This window comes from Chelonia mydas, chromosome 3 (genome assembly GCF_015237465.2).
Source record: "Chelonia mydas isolate rCheMyd1 chromosome 3, rCheMyd1.pri.v2, whole genome shotgun sequence".
NCBI classification, from domain to species: Eukaryota; Metazoa; Chordata; order Testudines; family Cheloniidae; genus Chelonia; species Chelonia mydas.
The window spans coordinates 10,058,285-10,080,136 of NC_057851.1; positions in this window are offsets into that span (position 1 = coordinate 10,058,285).

Below are 21,852 nucleotides of genomic sequence, written 5' to 3' on the forward strand. Positions count from 1 at the left end.
TCTGTGGAATGCAGTGGGGCCTGCCTGGTTTTCCCTTAGCCTTTGTATGTCGTAGAGAGCAAGGGCACAACAGGTCCCTCTAAAATGACTTTGACAGTCTTTGCCATGACAAAGCCGGGATCTGAACATGACTATAGTTGATAGAGCTCCCCGCAAATCAGCAGAGCTGGCTCCAGCACAGCTGAGTCTTCATGTAGGCTTGGGCCCTGTCCTTCCCCCTGAAAATCCGTCAGCCTCTCTGTGGATTAGGAGGGCAGCACCCACCCTTGGGAGCCTGCTGAAGAGTGGAGATGGAGGTAGCCTAGCAGCCTGCAGAAAGAAGGGAGGGAGAGGCCATTGGGGCCCCTCTGAAAAGACCCTGAGGTGAGAGGCAGGGGAGATTTGGGGTCTGGGGATTGGGAGTTAGAGGCAGATGGGGGGCGCTGAAGGAGAAGAAGGAGCGGTGGGATGAAGAGGAAAGGGACATGTGGTGAGATCAGGGGGGTCAGAGGCACATGGTGTGGAAATTAGAGGGGACAGAGCTACATGGGGGGATCCAGGAAACTGGGACTTGTGAGGTGAGACTGGGGGGGACTCAGAGGCACACAGAAGGGATTTGGGGGCCACCAGACTGAGCTGAGCCCTTTTGGGGGGGAATATATTGGGGAGTCAGAGCTTTGAAGTGTGTGTGTTGGGGGGGAGGGATCTTTCTGAAGAGGGAAATAGGAGCCAGGCATTAGAATTGGGAGACCAGATACTGATGGGAGCTGTTGGCACAGACCTAGTCCTTATGCAATTTCCTGTCCAGGCATAGAAGAGAGAGGTGGGATAGGAAGTGGTGAAGGGGATGTGCCTGGTGGGTTTATTGGGAGGGAGGGCACTTCCTCTGAAAACATGGAAAGCCCATATTTCCCCTGGGCTTGGTAATAGGAGAACCTGTTGCGGAGTGTCTGGCATTGGAAAGGAGATCTGGGTGCTGCAGAGTTTCCAGGTGGGGTTACATAAAGGCTTTTTTTGGAGGGAATAAGTCCCAGGTGTTGAGGGGGTGAAAGGGGCAGAGCTAGGATGTAGGCACTGTATGGAGAGTGTTGCCCTCAGAGCTCTAGAGATACCAATGTGGAAGAGAAGTGGGAGGGCTGTGTGGAGGAGGTGCTGACAGCAAAGCAATGAGCAATATAGAGGGGGCATACAGTGCAAAGGGCCCAGCACAGACACCCCTTGGTGTTTTCCTTTATTTCTTTATTATAATGATAAGACTGGAAATCTGGCTGCCATGTGTGGTGTATGGAAAACTGTTAAAAATACAAACTAACACTTCAAGTTTGGAAGCGGTATCCTGATCCCTCTTGCAGGCTATGGGGCTCTGAGGCAACTGTGCAACCTGTGTTGTTGGCAGTCAGTCTTCAGAGGAAAAGCCTAAAGTAAGGTGGAGTGAGTTGAGCCTTTCTGTTTTAGGGAGAAGCCTGCTTTGTCTCCATCTCTTTTGGAGTTCTTTTGCATTATTGTTCTGAATTCTAACAAGTAGCGATACATTGCAACCTTCCAGCAAGATAATTTTGTTTTATTTCTTTTCCATTTGTATGCCATGAAAACAGTACCATGTAGCAATGTGATGGGGTTATAAATCAAGCTGTGAGAGAACTCGCTTCCCTTAAAAACAACAAATGAGATGGATTAGTAGCAGTGGTACAAAATAAATACTGATCTGTCCATGTGAGCGTGTAGAAATACAAACAGTTGCATTGACCATGGTGGCCTAATCACTCATGTGTGGATTTAACATTCAATAGGGATTCATGTTTTTATTTTTTAATGTCCTTTCCTTTAAAAAAAATGGATTTCCAATGAGAAGGACAATAGCAGGCCTGCACCCCTTCCACCATGACAAACGTGCACTTGTTAGTTTTGTGTTTTCACAACAACTAGATTTTATTGTAGGTGGGGAAATCAGTCTTGTTCTGGGTGATCAAAGGCTCCTGTTTGGATTTCTCCAGATCACAAGGTTCTTTGCATCCCCAGTAATGGTGTTTCCAACCAATTTTCATCAGAAAATTTCTGACCATCTCTAATAAGCACCTTTTCCCCAGTAGAACAGTGGCCCCACTATAGGGTTACACTGCTTTACTTTATGGTAATTAGAGCAGCTTAGTTCTAGCAGTACAATGTTTCTGTGCTTATAAAATTTGCACATGACATCAAACTGAAAGGGGTTGCAAACACTTTGGGGGATGAGATTAGAATATAAAAGGACCTTGCTAAAATGAAGAATTGCTCTTAATAAAATATAATGGAATTCAATAAAGACTAGTGCAAATTACTTCACTTAGGAAGGCAAAATTAAATGCACAACTGTAAAATGGGGAATAACTGGCTAGGTGGTTGTACTGCTGAAAAGGATCTAGGGCCTATAGTGGATTACAAATGGAACATGAGTCAACAATGTGATGCAGTTGTAAAAAAAAGTTAATATAACTCTGCGGTGTATTAGCACACGTATCGTATGTATGACATCGGAGGTAATTTTCCTGCTCTGCCCAACACTAGCGGGGCCACAGCTGGAGTGCTGTGTCCAATTCTGGGTGCCACACTTAAGGAAAGATGTGGCCAAATTGGAGAGAGTCCACAGGAGAGCAACAAAAACTATCAAACCTTTAGAAAACCTGACTTGGGAGGAAAGGTGAAGATACTTGGGCATGTTTAGTCCTTTGGAAAGAATACTGAGGGAGGAACCTAATAACAGTCTTCAAATATGTAAAGGGCTGTTTTAAAGAGGATGGTGATCAACTGTTTTCTAGGTCCACTGAAGGTAGGACAAGAAGTAATGGGCTTAATTTGCAGCAAGGGGGGGGGTTAGGTTAGATATTAGGAAAACTCTCTAAATTAAATTCTGGAATAGGCTTCCAAGGGAGGTTGTGGAATCCCCGTCATTAGAGATTTGTAAGAACAGGTGGGGCGAACACAGAGTCATATCAAGTTGACCAAGGAACATAAGACGGGCAAGCGAACGAGAAGTAGCCCACAGAAGTAAGTTACTGACCAGAGCTAAACCAATAAATGTTCATTATATGTCCCAAGATGTTTTGCACAAGCCACTGTGGCTTAACGTGTACTATGCAAACTGGGATGACACAAGATATTTTGCACAAAGATGATGGAATTTCGCAGAGATAAAGTTGCAACAATTCCAACGTTCAAATTGAGGTTGGACATTTCAAATCCTCACTAGAACCATGGGTCACTTTCTGATTGAGGTCCTTCTCAGCCCTACATTTCCATGATTCTAAAAGACTTTAAATAAAGTATCTCTCCTGACTTCAAAATTGACCTCTCTGTGTCAGAAACAGCCTCATGGGGAAGGACATAGAGTCATATCACATTGGCCAAGGAACACGACACAGGGAGAGCAATGAGAAGTGGCCTGCAGAAGTAAGTTGCTGACCAGAGCTAAACCAATACATGTTTGTTATATGTCCCAAGATGTTTTGCACAAACCCCTGTGTCCTAATGTGTCCTATGCAAACTGGGATGGCTCAAGATGTTTTGCACAAAGATGATGGAATTTCCCCAAGACAAAGTTGCAATAATTCCAACGTTCAAATTGAAGTTGGACATTTCAAATCTTCCCTAGAACCATGGGTCACTTTCTGATTGGCCCCCCACAGTTTTCCAAGTAGAAACCAAGCCTTCAGAATCTGTATAAAACAGGCTGTTTTGGTCAATCTGTCAGTCACTGAAGCAAAAATATCTGGCTGAGAGAGACAGCAAGTTGGGCTGTTATCATCTGGATACTGAGAGCCCCCTTGTATGGCAACTGCTAAAATCACATCATAAATTCAGATAATCCCCCTAATAACTCTTCCTTTAAAGTACTGTGTAGGGAGTTGCCTTTGAGATCTAGAAAGAGAAGAACACAGCTGTCATAACCCCTTGAGTCAATGAACTAACTGAATGACCTTTCTAGCTATCTTCAGAAACCACTCAAGGCTCCAGTGGAGCTATGCTGGAGAACACGCCTTCCTGCCAATTTTAATGGATAAGTAGCAGTAATACATGTGATTTATTTATCCAAATGAAAATGTGGTAATTTTAAAACTACCTGAGTTAAAATCACTTTCCAGGATAATTCCAGTCATCCAAATTCCCTTTAACCAGACACACTAGTTATCCAAATGAATAGTGTGTGTGCCCTGTAGTGCTGTGTTAGTTAATCACCTGCTAACTAACTAACGTTATGGCTGTGGGAACTTCAATTTGGGAGGATTTCTGGAATTAGGGATGAGGCCAGCAAGAAAAGGGGTGAGGAAATGAGGGAGAAGGTAGGGAAGGAGAGAAAAGATGGGGCATGGAAGAGAGCGAATAGGTAAGAAAAAAAGAAGGGGTTAAGATGAAGACTGAAAGGAGAAGTGTTCAGGGAGAGAAAGGACAGGGGGAGACAGGAGAGTAGGGCAGGAGGGTGGGGGAGGAAGGGAGGTAGAGAGGAGGGTAAAGGAGAGAAAAGGAAAGAAGGAGGGAAGAGCACAGGGAATTTGGCCAGCTCTTTTGTTAACATCCCCCTTGTGCTGACCCACAGAGCATGTGTGTCTCTCACATCCCTCTCCCCCCCAGGAGCCGACTTCGTACCTCAGTCTATGGAGACTCCTGCATGTCACTCTGGAGGTCTCTGCTTCTATTTGGTGATCAAGACAGCCACTGTCACACCTGTTCTGTGGCACTTCTGTCCAGGACACTCTTACAGGTGATATATGTATAACATTGTGCTTCTTTCCAGACACAGAGCTGCAATATTTATTGAACACTTCTACCCTTTCTGTATCATTATTATTATTTTACCATCTCCATGGAGTAATGGGCCCGTACCAGTGTTAGAATCTCTTTTGTTCCTGAAATACTTATATAAAACCTCCTTGTTCTCCTTGGCCCTGCCACCATGGAGTCTTCCCTGATCTCTTGAACTTCACTTATATTTATTCAGTTTATTACTTCTAATTTCTGCACATTGCTATCTACTTCCGCTGGTCCCCAATTTTTAAATTTTTTTTCTAATTGTTGTCTATACTTTCTGTGAAGACTGATACCGGGGAGACAAACACACGGCACTCTCTTCTGGGGAATCTGCTGCATGACAAGCACAGTCTGCTGCACGTTAGTGGCAATAAAACAGAGAGAATCATTGCAAGACTACAGCCTCTGCCTAGTTAAGGCTGTGATAAGATAAAAGATTGTAGGGTCCAGGCAGGAGATGACCCCAACCCAAAGGGGGAAGCCTGGGGTCCCATGCCTAATCCAGAAGGCTACCCCATTGTTGAACTCTTCGCCTATACCCTGAAAGCATGGACTTGAATGTGAGACCTGGCTGGAGGGCTGAGTCACTGAAGGGACAGATCGTTGCAGGGAAAGGGGGGCACCTGGAAAGAAAACAGCCTGTTGTGCCCCCTAGCCTGAGGTGGTGCTGGGGTGAGTAGGGCAGGAGGGTGGGGGAGGAAGGGAGGAGGGTAAAGGAGAGAAAAGGAAAGGAGGGAAGAGCACAGGGAATTTGGCCAGCTCTTTTGTTAACTTCCCCCTTGTGCTGACCCACAGAGCATGTGTGTCTCTCACATCCCTCTCCCCCCCTTCACAATCCTCCACACCTAAAGGGTAGATTTAAATAATAATCCCCCAATCTGTGTGACATTTCTGAGGTGTGGTCCAATGGCCAAGGTTAATTTCAGGGAGTCTTTAGGGTGGCATTGGATAAGGCTTTTGGTCAATCACTCAGGGTTCAGTCTTCATCGTAGTTCTTAAGATCATCACATCCCTCCTGCCTTTCCCTGCTCTCCTTTCCAGAGAGATTCCCAGCAGGTCCTACCAACTCTGTTCGGACTGAGGAGAGCAGGCCCTTCATACCCAGCAGCCTTTTTTAGCAGCCTACACCTCCCATGATTGCTGGACTACAAGTCCCAGAAATCAAGGGGTGCAGTCACTTGGGTTCACGCTAATGAGGGGTTAAGTAATGTCTTTCTTGCTACCTGCTGTCTTTGCTGTCACTTGGAGCTCTCTGCTACTGTTATCTGAGCAAAGATTTTGCTGCTGCATCCTAAGGTTTCACCACATGCCCCAGCTCTTAGCAATTTCACTGGGTAGCCTGGAGCCTTCCTACTACTGCAGCCTCTGCCTTCTCTCACAGCACAACACTGTCCCTGTGTTATATCTAAGGCTCCATCTCTCGATCCGCTCATAAATGATTTCATTTCTAGTAATCACTGAGAAGAAATAATTGAATTGAATCTTTTCAACTCTGTCTTTAAGCACTGGGGAGAAAAGGATCCATTCGTATCTAGCACTCTTTATACAGAGTCCGTACTATCCAACAGAAACAACTGTCCCAGGTCCTCCTGACTTTTCCATAGATTTGGCATCACTCCCCCTCCTTAGTGAGTGAGGTCACTGTGACCCATTCAACTAGGTCATGCTAAGAACGGTTCTGCTGCCCTTTATTTATGCAATAAGGATAAGAAGATTTCATTACCCCTGCGTTCTACACTAGCATGAGTTTTCACCCAAACCAACTGTAAGCAGGGTCTGAATGAACTCTCCTCTGACGCCTAGTGACACACTGGTGGAAAAGACCCCAGGAGTAGACTGTATCTGCATAAACACATGACTCTGCCTAGGGACTCAACACATAGATCTGTATTGCCAAAGTGAACAATTCTGGCTGTTTGGGGTTAAAATTAACTTTAGTGTTGAATGGAAGGGTAATGAAATGCTTTTATCTATACTGTGTTAGTAAAGGGAAGCAGAACTGTACTTAGCAAGCTCTAAATGAGAGGGTTACCCTAACTTGAACATCACTTGCTAAGCAGTGGGCAGCGATGCCAAAGCTGAGTAAGTGCTAGAGAGGATTTAGAGATAGGTGTTCCTTTCTGGGAAAGGTGGGTTAGTTTAAGAAGTCCTACAAACCATGTGACTCTTTCCCTTCCTCCCCACCCCCGCCTGTTTAAAGACAGAGGTGAATAGCCCCTTTTAAGTGTCCTGGTTCTTCCTCAGTGGTTACTAGATCTGAATTTGCTGATAAGCTAATTTAAGGGGACTGGATGTTAGAAGGAATATGGAGATAGCATTTTGGCCACAAGTAGTGCAGGAAAGACAGCTTGTCATAAATATAAAGGGAAGGGTAACCACTTTTCTATATACAGTGCTATAAAATTCCTTCTGGCCAGAGGCAAAACCCTTTCACCTGTAAAGGATTAAGAAGCTAAGATAACCTCGCTGGCACCTGACCCAAAATGACCAATGAGGGGACAAGATACTTTCAAATCTGGAGGGGGAGGAACAAAGGATTTGTCTGTCTGTGTGATGCTTTTGCCGGGAACGGATCAGGAATGCAGCCTTACAACTCCTGTTAAGTTAGTAAGTAATCTAGCTAGAATTGTGTTAGATTTCCTTTTGTTTAATGGCTGGTTGTTCCACCGGTTCTGGTTCTGGGACTGGCTCTGTTTGGGTCTCTGGGACTGGATTCGCTACTGCTGTTGCAGACTTTGGCATGGGGTCCGGTTCCATCACCCCGACCGGGTCCTGGTAGAAGTTTCCGGAACAGAGCTAGGTGTGACAGCTTGCTTGGCCTGGCTGCGGGTGACCATTCCCACCCTCTTGGCTAGCTTCACATGATTGGCCAAGTCTTCCAAAAGATTAGGAACACTGTACATTTTTACAGTTTTTTCGTAACAGCAACACATTAGTTACAAGAATTACCATTAGCAATAACAACAAATTCATTGCAAGTGTCCATTTACAATCATTTTTGTCATGCCACACCTTTGGCTCAGTACCACTGGGGGTTTGGGCCTTTTAGGGTTAGCCTGTGGCTTTCCTTTGCAAAATTAAGGTCTCTCTTTCCTTCCTGTCCTGAAGGATCAAACCCTGATTTCTCTTGCTTAACAGAATTCACTGGCTGATTGGGTGTGCTCTCTGTGCTAACAGTTATTAGCAAGTCCTTTTTCTCCCTGCCAGCCAAGTAATTTGCATCAACGTAGACCTTAGCTTTTAGATTCTTAGCTGCTACCAGTTTCAAGGCTGGACACTCATTCTTCCCTTCATCAGGATGGGGTTCTTTCCCCCCACACCTTTTTCTTAGAAGGTTGAAAACTGAAACTTCCTGCTCACATGAATTCCTTTGCTTGCTAGGTGTGTTCACCGACTGCAGATCCTGAAGCACAGATTGCTCATTTAAAGAATTAGCATGGAGACATTTCTGTCCCAACACCATTGTCTTCCCAACAAGCTGGCCATACACAGCCATTTGGTCATAGGGCAGTTGCAATGGGTGAGCAAAAAGCATAGGAGGGCCTTGAAAGCCCTGAAAGATTTGTGTTCAGAAAAGGAAATCTAAAGCATTTCTAGCTAGATTACAACTCCTGTTAGTTAGTAAGTAAGGCTGCATTCCTGATCTGTTCCCGGCAAAAGCATCACACAGAAGGACAGACCCTTTGTTCCTCCTCCTCCAGATTTGAAAGTATCTTGTCCTCTCATTGGTCATTTTGGGTCCCTTTTTAGGTGAAAGGGTTTTGCCTCTGGCCAGGAGGGATTGTTTTGCACTGTACACAGAAAGGGGGTTACCCTTCCCTTTATATTTATGACACAGCTGAAGAGGGTTCTCTGTTAGCCAGTGAAAACACAGAGACTTGAGCTAAGTGGTGGAACCTCAGAATATAATGTTGTGGAGAGAAGTGGCAGTGATGGTGACTGCAGAGACACTCATGTTCAGAGGTGGAGGCATCACTCAACCACCCTCTCTCCTCAGGGGTGAAAGATAAACACACACCTGGACTCTGGGGACATTACTGATCTCAGACAAAAAACTGAGAGTGGGGGTCAGTGGAAAGGAAAAGGGATTGGCATGTTAAAGAGACATTCGTTCCTTGGGCTTTCACACCACAAGGTGGGAAACTGAGAAAAGGGACACTGCTCAAGATACTGTAGGGTGGGTGTTTTACTTATTGGTCGTGTACATTCAAATCCTTGTTGCAGAGTCTTCCTAAATCAATGTTGTGTTTTCTTCTTTAGTAAAAGTTTTCTTTCATTATAGACATTCAGTGCTTGCAAGTGGGGAAGTATTGCCTCTCAGAGGCACCCTGTGGGGGGGGGGGGGCATTTTTCCTAGATTAGTCGGTGGGATCTCAAGCCGGCTCTGTTTTGTGTTGTTAAGAGGAACCCCTAGATATTGACCCCGGCCTTTGTTCCTGCTTACATTACCTGGCAGAAGGATTACATGGCCAAAATTGATCACTTTGGCAAAGCAGGGTTGTCTGTTCATTACCTAGGCCAAATAGATGTGTCTATTGAAATAGAGTCTTCTCCTGAGATCTTTCCCCCCACGGGTTTGGTGAGAACTAGTTTTGCCAGGCACACTTCACTTTCTTTTCTTTTCTTTTTTTTTTAAATAGAATTATGTACTTAGTGGCTGAGCGGCACACGATAAATGTGATGTGTTTCAATTTCTCTGGAGAATTGATTCCAGTCAAAGGGACATTGGCCATTGACTTCAACAGACTTTGAACCATGAGATAGGTATTTACCAGGTATATTCAGAGTGGAACTTGTGAAACACAGGTACTTGTGAGATGTGATTATTAATGAGAAAATATAGAATTTACTACTAATAATAATGTGATATTCATCCATGAATAGGCCAGAATCCTTGGCATGATTTAGGCTTAGACATTTAAAACACATCAGATTACAGATGCTGCTTCTGATTTTCATGGGAGGGTTAAATTAAGAAACAGGAACAGTTGCTAGCTAAGCTGACCACACAGTTTTGTTAAAATGGGAAATGGCTTCTTCCTTTATCTTTTTTTCTTCCAGGTTATATACTTTATGTCAAGAAATCCATAACAGAGATACAGTAGATCCAGATCTTACTTGATATGGCAGCATAATGTACAAATGTTTTAATGGGAAATGGGAGCCGGCACCTACTACCCCATACCGTACCAAGTAGTTGAATTGGTTTGGACAATACCAAATTTCACTGTGGATATTCAATGGACACACAATATGGACAAAAGTACACAAAGATTACAAGAGCAACTTGCTGCAAGCGCCAACAGTTGGACACACTTACAATACACACTACAGGATGGTGCTGACAAAATTTTAACCTTATCAAAGGAGGGGAAGCAGTGTTTTTGGTGGTGGCCAGGATGTTGGACCATACTGCAGTGGTCAGGACTCTTGGTGTTGCCGTGGATTATCATAGCAGCTGGTGTATTGTTAACTATATGTGTGTTACATTGCATATGGAAACAATCAAGGGGGGCACAACCCCCTAGAGAACAGCCACTAATTATAACCTATAAGTAATGTAGTAAAGCCCCCCCCCGCCCCATGTACTAGACAACCCGGACCCAACCTTCTCAGGCCCACTATACTGGGAAGTCTGGAACACTAACTGGAATAGGTGTAGTATGCCCGTACGAGAGAAGGTGCAGGGCATGGTACTACACAAGGGGCAGTGGGACAGATGGAGCATCGACACCTTCCACCTTGATGCCTGGCCCTGTCAGAAAGTGTGTCGCCATATGTCCTATGCTTTTCCAGGGATACCTGGGCAGGAGGATCCCAAAAGAAAAAAAAAGGGGTGGAGTGTTAGGATATAGATATTCAGGCCTGTCTGTAAAGGCCTATACTCTAAGAATGTAGGTATATGTTTATAATTTAGCTAGTAATAGAGGTATACAAAAAAGAATCTGTGTAAGGGCCTTCTCTCGCTGTGACAGTCTGAAGCCCTGTTCTTAGGCCATTGCCTTTGGCTAAGCAGCAGAGGCAGCCATAAGCTGGGAAGCGACCAGTCACATCCTCACATTCCAAACTAGTCAATCTGGGGCTGTTAGGAAGGTGATCCGATCTATCACCTCCAGAGAAAGGGAAGAGCCTAGAAGATGTAAAAGGAAATGTAGGTTGATAGTTTTCTGTCTGGTAAGAACTCACTTATCAATAGACACAGCTGGGAAACCCTCTTATGTCTTTATAGATGTAGTTGTGAAATCCTCACTTCTGTATTGTTTTGTCATTATAGTTCCCACTTTGCTATTGTTTGTCTGTATAATCTCTGTCTGGTTCTGTAATTGTTTCTGTCTGCTGTATAATTAATTTTGCTGGGTGTAAACTAATTAAGGTGGTGGGATATAATTGGTTAGCTAATCATGTTACAATATGTTAGGATTGGTTAGTTAAATTTCAGTAGAATGATTGGTTGTGGTATAGCTAAGAATATTACTATATAAATTAGGGGCAAACAGGGAGTAAGTAGGGATTCGAAAATAAGGAAAAAGGAACTTGGATTTAACTTGCTGGAAGTTCACCCCAATAAACCTCAAATTGTTTGCACCTTCGGACTTCGGGCATTGTTGCTCTCTGCTCATGCGAGAAGGACCAGGGAAGTGGGAGAGTGAAGGAATAAGCTCTCTAACAGTGGCCTAATCACTCATGTGTGGATTTAACATTCAATAGGGATTAATGTTTTTATTTTTAATGTCCTTTCCTTAAAAAAATCAAATGGGTTTCCAATGAGAAGGACAATAGCAGGCCCCCACCCCTTCCACCATGAGAAACGTGCACTTGTTAGTTTTGTGTTTTCACAACAACTAAATTTTATTATAAGTGGGGAAATCAGTCTCATTCTGGGTGATCAAAGGCTCCTGTTTGGATTTCTCCAGATCATAAGGTTCTTTGCATCCCCAGTAATGGTGTTTCCAACCAAGTTTTATCAGAAAATTTCTGACCATCTCTAATAAGCACATTTATCCCAATTAAACTGTGGCCTCACTATGAGGTTACTCTGCTTAACTAGACCAGCAATTAGAGTAGTATAACTCTAGCAGTACTATGTTTGTGTGGAGACACGAAAATGTAAGGGGGAAAAAAACCCAACTGTCATGTTTCTTGTGACTCTACATGATCACAGATGTGTTGTCTCAGGTGTATAGTTTGATGTATATCCAAAATGTGATTTATGTGCTCTATTCTTAGTGGCTCATTTAAACACACAAGTTGCTATACTGCTATTGATATACAGGTACACCCTATCCCACAACGTCCCTGTAAGGCAGGGGAACAAAGTACTTGTGGTTCTAGTTAAGACATGATGTGTCTTGATTTTAGTAAGGCTTTTGACAGTCTGGCAAAAGATTCTCATGAGCAAACTAGGGAAATGTGGTCTAGATGAAATTACTATACGGTGGGTGCACAGATGGTTGGAAGATCAGATGCAAAGAATACATTTGCTGTCAAACTGGGAGGGTGTATTTAGTGGGGTCCCATAGGGGTCAGTCCTGGGTCAGGTACAATTCAATAATTTCCTTAATGACTTGGATAATGGAGTGGAGAGTATGCTTATAACATTTGCAGATGACACCAAGCTGGGAGGGGTTGCAAACGCTTTGGAGGATGGGATTAGAATATAAAAGGATCTCGCTAAAATGAAGAATTGCTCTGAATAAAATACAATGGAATTCAATAAAGACTAGTGCAAAGTACTTGACTTGGGAATGTAAAATCAAATATACAATTGTAAAACAGAGAATAACTGGCTAAGTGCTGGTACTGCTGAAAAGAATCTAGGGGCCCAGTGGAGTACAAATTGAACACGAGTCAAGAAGGTGATGCAGTTGTAAAAAAAGGTTACTAAACTCTCTTGTGTATTAACACAAGTATTGTATGTAAGACGCGGGAGGTAATTATCCTGCTCTGCCTGGCACTAATGAAATCCCATCTGGAGTGCTCTGTCCAATTCTGGGAGCCACACTTAAGGAAAGATGTGGCCAAATTGGAGAGAGTCCAGAGGAGAGCAATAAAAATGATCAAAGGTTTAGAAAACCTGACTGTGGCAAGGTGCTGCTATCAGGCGGTACAGCTCGCTGTCAAATACCAGCCAAATATTGTATAGGCCACTGTCAAATTCACCGAGGAATACACAGAGGCACATGTTCCTCGAAAGGAGGGTCAGACAGTCCGGGACCTGGACTAGGGGAAGAAACCCTGAGAATCCCTCCACACCCCAGGAGAAGCCCAGAGAAAAGAAAGGAGGAGAACAAGGGAGCCCCTAGTTGCCTGGGACAGTTGGTCTGCTGGCGATGAGGGTGGCCGGGACATAAATGCAGAGACTGCCCAGAAATGGAGAGGGTGGGGAGGAAGCCCCAGAGGAGCTTAGTGGACATGGCCTCGGCTCACTCCCTCATTCCGAGAGGGCTGGTGAAGCCCTTGTGGTTTATTCCCGGGGCGAGAAAGGTGCTCAAGTGGATCCACGGGGATTGGAGGCCCTGCCCCATATCCCAGGTGCCTCTGGAGATCAAGGGCCGGTTTGCCTAGCAACAAGTGGGGGTGGTAGAGGGGTTGCTGTACCCCATTGTACTGAGGACTGATTGTGGTCCCATCCCAAAGGGGAAAGGAGGCCATGGGAGGGGACCCCCTGGCAAGAAGGGAGGGGAGCCTTGAGAACTGGAGGGGAGACCCCTATACCTGTCATCCCCAGAGAGGGGGAGGACCCAGGTCCCCAGAAGACAGGGGAGAAAGACCCTAGACGACAGAGCCAGAGTGAAGACGGGAGAGAAGTAGAGGATGAGGGACCGAAGGAGTGTCCCATTATAGAACCCCAGGGGAAGGGGCCCGAGGACGAGAGAGGGGAGGGCCCCAAGGAATGCCTGAAGATGGAGCCTCCAGGCAGGGAAAGCTGGACTCCCTTGGGTTGGGTATCTGAACTTGTGGGCCCGGGCAGCCGGGACAAGGTACAGGCCCACCTGGCTCCCGTGCTGACAAAAAAGTGGGAGCAGCCAAGAGGGTGACCGCGATGCTGCAACTGGTGTGAGGACCTGTGGGTAGCAGTAGACCTGTGGGGCAGTCTGCCCCCGACCCAGTGAGCCTTTTGTGGCAGGGGGATGGACCAACCCCACACAGAGGGCATCAGTGGGCCTCCCCAGAGCAGCCTCCCAGATAGGAGGAAAAGGGGCCAGACCAGCCCCGCCCTGGTGGTAGTTTAAGGGGGGAGGTGTGTGGCAGGGTGCTTCTAGAGAGGCCTTAATTAGCTCCTGCCACTCCAGTCCCAAACAGGGGGATTTGATTGGGGGTGGGTAGATAGCCTGACACTTACTTGGCAACAGACCACACCTGCCAGCTCATTAGCAGGAGTTATAAGGCTGGGAGGAAGTGAGAGCAAGAGCGGGGGGCAGAGACCATGAGGGGAAGATCAGGCTCAGACTCACATGGGAGCCGGGAGCCTCCTAATCTGTTGCTGGCCAGGCCTGTGGTAGGCCAAGCTGTTGTAAAAAGCCTGTATATAGTTGGAAACTGGTGGTGGGGGCTTGATCACAAATAAAGATCACGGGTGTTGCACCAGCCTGAAGTGTCCCTGAGTCTCGGGGGAGAGGGGCCAAACAGGAGCGGCATGGCATGTGCCCCATTACACTGACCTATGAGGAAAGGTGAAGATAACTGGGCATGTTTTGGAAGAAGACTGAAGGGGGACCTGATAACAATCTTCAAATATGTAAAGGGCTGTTATAAAGAGGATGGTAATCAACTGTTTCTTAGGTTTACTGAAGGTAGGAAAAGAAGAAATGGACATAATTTTCAGCAAGGGGGATTTAGGTTAGATATTCAGAAAACTTTCTAACTCTAAGAGTAATTTAATTCTGGAATAGGCTTCCAAAGGAGGTTGCGGAATCCCCATCATTAGAGGTTTTTAAGAACAGGTTGGGTGAACACCTGTCAGGTATGGTCCAGGTTTGCTTGATTCAGCCTCAGCACAGGGGGCTGGACTTGATCTCCCTTTGAGGTCCCTGTCAGCCCTGCATTTCTATGATTCCAGAATTCTAAAAGACTTTTACATAAGTAAACTCTCCTTACTTCAAAATTGATCTTTATGCAACAGATCAAAGTGCTGACAAAGAAACTGCCCCGTGGAGAAGGACACAGAGTCATATCAGGTTGGCCAAGGAACACAACACAGGGAGGAAATGGGAAGTGGCCTGCAGAAGTAAGTTTCTGACAGGAGCTAAACCAATAAATGTTCGTTGTATGTCCCAAGAAGTTTTTCACAAACCGCTGTGGCCTAACGTATCTTACACCATCTGGGATGGCACAAGATGTTTTGCACAAAGACCATGGAATTTTCCAGAGCCAAATTTGCAATAATTCCAAAGTCCAAATTGTGGCTGGACATTACAAATCTTCACTAGAACAAATGGTCACTTTCTGACTGGCCCCCAGCAGTTTTACCAAGTAGAAACCAAACCTTCAGAATCTGTATAAAACAGGCTGTTTTGGTTAAAGTATCAGTCCCTGAAATGAAAATATCTGGCTGAGTGAGACAGCGAGTGGGACTGTTATTATCTGGCTACTGAGAGCCCCCCCCCCCCCCCCCCCCCATGTCTGGCAACTGCGAAAGTCACATCTCAGATAATCCATTTAATAACTCTTACTTTAAAGTCCTATCTAGAGAGATGCCTGTGATGCTTGGACCCTACAACCTGGTTCAGAGCCCATTGAAGTCAATGAACAAAGTCCCTTTGATTGGACTAAATTCTCTGGAGAAATTCAAACACATTACATTTATCGTGTGCTGCTCAGCCACAAGTGTATAATTCTATCATAACCTGCTCATGGCTCCATTAGCCTCTCCACTGGCACTCTTCTTTTACTCTTTGATTTGGTAGGGTAGAAGCTGGACTTAATGGACTGTAATTGCAAGAAAGTAAAACACAGCCCAGGAGGATGGTCTGATGGTTTACTGACTAGACTGGAACTGAGAAAGTCACGGCTAAGTTCCGAGCTCTGCCACCCATTCTTTGTGTGACCTGGGGCAAGTCACTTCATCTCTCTGGGCCCCCGTTCCCCACCTGTAAAAAAGGATTCTGTTGTTGCGTAGAAATCTGTCCTTGAACAGAAGAAGCTGCAGGTTGGGAGGACCTTGGGACAGGCCCACAGAACAAACTCACGAAAGAACAATGCAGTTATTAGGTAACTGTAACCACTGTGTTTGGCACAGGCTGGGATTCACTGATGATGCTGCATAATCCTCAAATCAGTGTGAGACACATGAGATGAAAGTAAGGGATAACCTTCACTGCTAAAAGCGTTTTTTCTCACCTTGGGGTGACTAACCGGCATGAGCTATTTCAAAGTGAAAACACATTGAAGACAGTGCTCGTTAATTCTACTGTGAGGTAAATTCATCAGGTCAACAACAGATGGGGGTATAGGGCTGACTTTGCCAACTTTACCTTGCAGTAGAACTAAAGTACCTAGTCTTCACTGTGTTTGACCTTGGGACAGCTCTCGTGCATCAGTTACATCAGGGTAAACAAGGCAGCTTGGTTAGCAGTGAAAATAAAATCTCAATTACCTGATTTCCAGCTGACACACCTACAGCCTTAAAACACACCTGAGTCATCCTCACAAGGACAGCCGAGCCCCTGACTCCCACCTCCCCAACTATCAAGCCCTCCCTCCCTATTAAGACAGGACTCAACCACTTCCCACTGCCCAACTCCTCCCACCACCAGCCCCATTTCCTCATAGTGACAAGTGTGCCCAGTTTGATGTGGGGGTTGAGAAGTTCTGTACATCTGGGGAAGGGAGAGATCAGGGTCTCCTCAATAGAGGAGGAGTTGAGAAGATGAAATTTATCTACCTTTCTAATGTGCCCTTTAGTTACCTCCTGGCTCTGCGTGCTGTGTTCTAACCATTAGACCAAGGTGGCTGAAGACAGCTGCTCCTCCTCATGAAATATCAGCCTTGGAGTAGGAACCAGCACAGTGCAGCCTGCTGGACTTCTATAGCAGGGCAATGAAGACAATCATGGGAAGAGGCACCCTCTACTTAGTTAAGTTTGTGATGAAATGTTCAGTTTACAGCCCTCACTTCTAAATTTTGTCAGTGTAATCCAATGGCAGACGTTATTTTCTGACCACCATTGGTCAGACATTATTACGGGTGCAAGAGCAAATTATGCCAGTGCATAGGGAAGATAGGAAGCATGGTAAGAGACCACCGTGGCTTAACCATAAGAACTTTAATGACTTGACATTCAAAAAAGAGTCACACAAAAAGTGTAAACTAGGTCAAATTACAAAGGAAGAATTTATATATATATCAACACAAGCACGAAGGGACAAAATTAGAAAGTCTAAGGTACAAAACAAGATTAAACTAGTGTCATCAGAGGTTGGCTGCTGTGATAAATGAAGGGAGGAGGGTAGCTCCCTTTTATGGACACCCAGCCAGCCAATAGCTATAAAATCTCTCTTAGTAGATGTTCTCTAATTGCTCTACCTGTAAAGGGTTAAAGAGTCTCAGTGCTATGCATAGGTAAAAGGAAGGGAGGGGCACCTGGCCAAAAGAGCCAATGGGAAGGCTAGAACTTTTTAAAATTGAAACAAAGGCTCCCCATTTGGCTGTCTGTTTTGTTCTCTCGGGGAGAAGCGAACAGGGCAACAACTATGGTGTAAGAAGCTTGGGGTCAGGTATGAAAAATCCTCGGTATCATACCTAGAAACTACTCATTTGAAACCCCAGATATGTAAGTAGATCAGGGAATGTCTAGGAAGATGCAATTAGGTTTTTCTCTTTATTTCTTTATGGCTTGTGGACTCCTCTGTGCTAACCCCAGGTGCTTTTGTTTTGCTTGTAATCTTTAAACTGGACCACAAGAAAGCTATTCTTGGTGCATAATCCTTGTAATTACTCTTTTAAAATCTAGGAATAGCCTGAGTTCCCAGGTGTATTTTCTTTCTTTTTTTTATTAATAAAATGTACCTTTGTTAGGAACAGAATTGGATTTTTGTATCTTAAGAGGTTTGTGCACATGTTGTTTAATTAGCTGGTGGCAACAGCTGGTTTCCCTTTTCTTATTTATTAGCTCTTCCCTGAAGGGTGTGGGGGGAAGGGCTTGAGGGTACCCCACAGGAAGGAATTCCCAAGTGCACCTTCCTGGGCTCTCAAAGGGGTTCTGCACTTGGGTGATGGCAGCATCTATCCATCCAAGGTCAGAGAAAAGCTGTAACCCTGGGAGTTTAATACAAACCTGGAGTGGCCAGTATTAATTTTTAGAATACTCGCGAGCCTCCACCTTCTGCACTTGACGTGCCAGAGTGGGGAATTAGCCTTGACAGCTGCGTATGTGTTTTCTCTGCGTGTTGCACTGGCTGTGGTCAGATAGCCCATACAGCAGGCTCCGACTGTACTGCCCAGTAACTAGAGACCCATTAATAGCACAGGCACTCAGTCAGGTTTATTGTAAACCAAGCCTAGCATTTCTCAGGAATGTGTGTGTTTTTGCAATATCAGCCCTGTTCTTGACAGGTTCTGTGATCCTGGACTCAGGCAGAGCCTGATTTCTGCTCACAGCCTGTCTCTTGCTAACTTTGCTTTATATTAGCAAGGCTTGATCACTACTTTAGTACAGGCCTCAGGCCTTACACCGGGCCTCTGATACAGGGGCTGATGTCTCAACATCCTTTTCTACTATAGCTAAGAACATAAAAGATAACAAGAAAACATTTTACAGATACATTAGAAGCAAGAGGAAAATCAAGGACATGGAAGGCCCATTACTCAGCGAGGAGGGAAAGGGAAGAATAGGGAAAGGGAAGAACACCACAATAGCCAAAGTGTTAAATGCCCTTTTTGTTTCAGTTTTCACTAAAAAGGTTAGGATTTATCCACCCATTAACATAGTGAACATCAATGTTAATGGGGTAGAATCTGAGACTAAAATAGGGAAAAAACGAGTTGAGAATTATTTAGACAAGTTAGACTTCAGTTCAGTAGGGTCTGGTGAAATACCCTTTAGAATACTTAAGGAACTGGCTGAAGAGATCTCTGAGCCATTAGCAATTTTGACTGATATATGCTCATCATCATATTAATAATATGTATTATCCACACACTATATATATTAATATGCATTAAGCACCAACAATACGCAAAAAATATTCTAACAGTGACACAGGCTAAATTGGCTGATAGCATAAATAAACAGGATTATAGTAAATATCATATAATTCTTTGCATTTGCTGAAGTAAAGAGTCGGCATAAGCAGATAGGAAACTTGTCAAAATCAAGATACATTTTCCTATGTCTTAGTGCAAGCTAGGGGAGTACATTCACAGACCGGTACCTGGAGTGGATAGACCCAAAACAAGCATAAGGGTGTATCATGATCTGGAATGTGATGGGTTCAGAACAAAGATAAGGGGTACACCATGGTACCAGAAAAAACAAGATAACAGCTAATTAGTTGAATCTAGTTTCAAATGATGTTTACAGTACCTTTTACTGGTAAACAAGTTGGGTATGAAAAGATGGCTTTAGAGGTTTAACTGTGGGGAAAACACCTTCTGCATAAGGTGAATATAACATTGCTACATGGGACGGCTAATCGAAGATTAGTATTGTATAGAACCCTTTTCCTGCACAATATTAATAAATCTGACTAACTGGTTATTTGGGCTCTTGAATATATTTTGTAATGAACCAAAGGATGGTAAGCAATTGAGTATACAATTTAGCAACAGCAATTATCTTTGAGAACTCGTGGAGGACGGGAGATATCCCAGTGGACTGGAATAGGGAACATATTGTACTTATCTACAAAAAGGGAAATAAGGACAACCCAGGGAATTATAGACCAGTTAGTTTCACTTCAGTACCTGGAAAGATAATGGAGCAAATAATCAATCAATCAATTTGTGAGCACCTACTGTAAGGTGGGTACACAACTGATTGGAAAACGATGTTCAGAGAGCAATCATCAATGGTTCACAGTCAAGCTGGAAGGGCAGTAGTCTGGAAGTCTACTGTAAATTAAATGTTGACCCCATCCCCATGGTACCCCGCCAAACTGCCACCATAAGCTCCACTCCCTGAGGGTATTACATGTGACCAGAAGTAAGAGGTGGCACATAACCCTGCTAAGAACTCCCACCACAATGTAACAGCTTGACTGGGTTTCAGACCATCCTAAAGGTGAGTTTGACCAATCAGGGCAAGTTCCAGGGTAGGGTGACCCAACTGGAAGAGGATCATGTGACCCCTCTAAGAACTCCTCCCACCACCCTCTCCCAACTGATATGGGTTTCACATCCTGGAAGGAAAATGTGTACCAATCAGAACAGGGATAGCATGAAGGTCTAGGCTGGAGCCCTGGATTTCTGGAGCTTGATGGTTTGATAGTCGACAGCACTGCCCCACATAGCTGCATGGACGAGGCTGTCTTGTTTCAAGAACGTGATTTTCAGAAATTGTGGAAATGTTGAGAGGAAACATGGCTCCTTCACTACCCCCATGAGAACTTTGGAATTCATTTGAGCTCCAAGGCTGCTTGATCACCTGCAGAGAAAGCACTCTATCAGTCCCAGTTCTTAAGAGGAGGCCTTTGGACCAGGCCATTGATAGATGCACTGGAATCTGACCCTGAGACCCGACCACTCTTGAGGCACTCTGATGAGAGTGATGGCTATTTGTCATCTACTCCCATGAAGGAAAGTGTCCAATTCTCTTCTGAGTCACCAATGGACAAGGTGAACAGAGAAGATGTTACTCGGGTAACTAGATGATGAAAACTGGGCTCAAGGATGGGGTAGGAATCTAATTGGGAGTGAGTAAATCTAAAACAAGAGGACTTACAGCTGCTTCTTTTCTAAAAATTTCTCAACAGATCAACAATGCCTTACTTGAATCCTTTGAGAAGCTACATATGGATATTCCAGTGGGGGTAAATCAATCCTGCATCAATTGTTTTTTCTCACTCTGAGACACAGATCTCAAGAGGAGATCCCAGAGAAGAACAAAATGGACGAATGAACTAGCTTGGAACCCATCACGGTTGGAGTCCTGGCCTCCATTTTCCACGGACAACTGGAAAAGGGTCTGTTAAACTATGTGAGTAATAAACTTGTTTTTGTATAAATGTGTCATTGTGAATGTGTCCCCTCTGTACTCATGTTAGTAAAAGGCATTGCAACTAACAGTCATGTCTACACAGGTGACTCTGTCACAGAAACTATATTATATCCCCAGGGAAGTTGGGAAGTTTGGGGAGGTGAATCCTCTTTTTCAAGTGGCTGATAAACATAATAATTCTTTGAATAGAAGACAGGGAACTCCTTGACTTTCACACCAGGATGCCTATACTTTACACAAACCAACACGAACACACTCGAAAAGAAGCAAGTGTTTTTTCAGATGTGGATGGACAATGGCAGGCAGATTTAGTGGATATGTTGCAATTCTCCAAACACAACAATGCTTTTAATGATATCTTAACAGCAATAGACATTCTATTTAAATATGCCTGGGCCTTAGGCCCTAAAGATAGGAGGGTGCTAACGTATCCAAGACCTTCAGAGCTATTTTCAAGGAAGGTTGTGTGCCTCAAAAATTACAAACCAATTGGGGAAAAGAAGATTTAAACAAATTGTTTAAGCGACATGATTACCAGTTTGTTACCAAGAATGAAGTCAAAGCAGGGGATATTTTACATCCCACAAGACCTTTCATTACATCACTTGAGTTTCAAACAAACAAAGAGTTACAACCAAAGCTGTAACAGAGCAACACATACAAGACCCGCTGATGTTAACCCCTCAGATTCTCTGAAGGCATGGAAAATGGTTTGTGGAGACAGGTTTAAAATAAAGCAGGCTGTTGCCCCTTTTAGAAAAGGTGATCACATGAGACCAGATAAAACCAAAAGAGCTTTGGAAAAAAGTTATGAACAAATGTTTACTGATGAGACAGGAGAGTGGAAGGGGAGTCCTCAAGGGCAGGGAGGCCACTGGGTAAAGGAAGTGGGAGCGAGGACTCAGATCCTTTCGCTAGCCCACTTCACCGGGGTA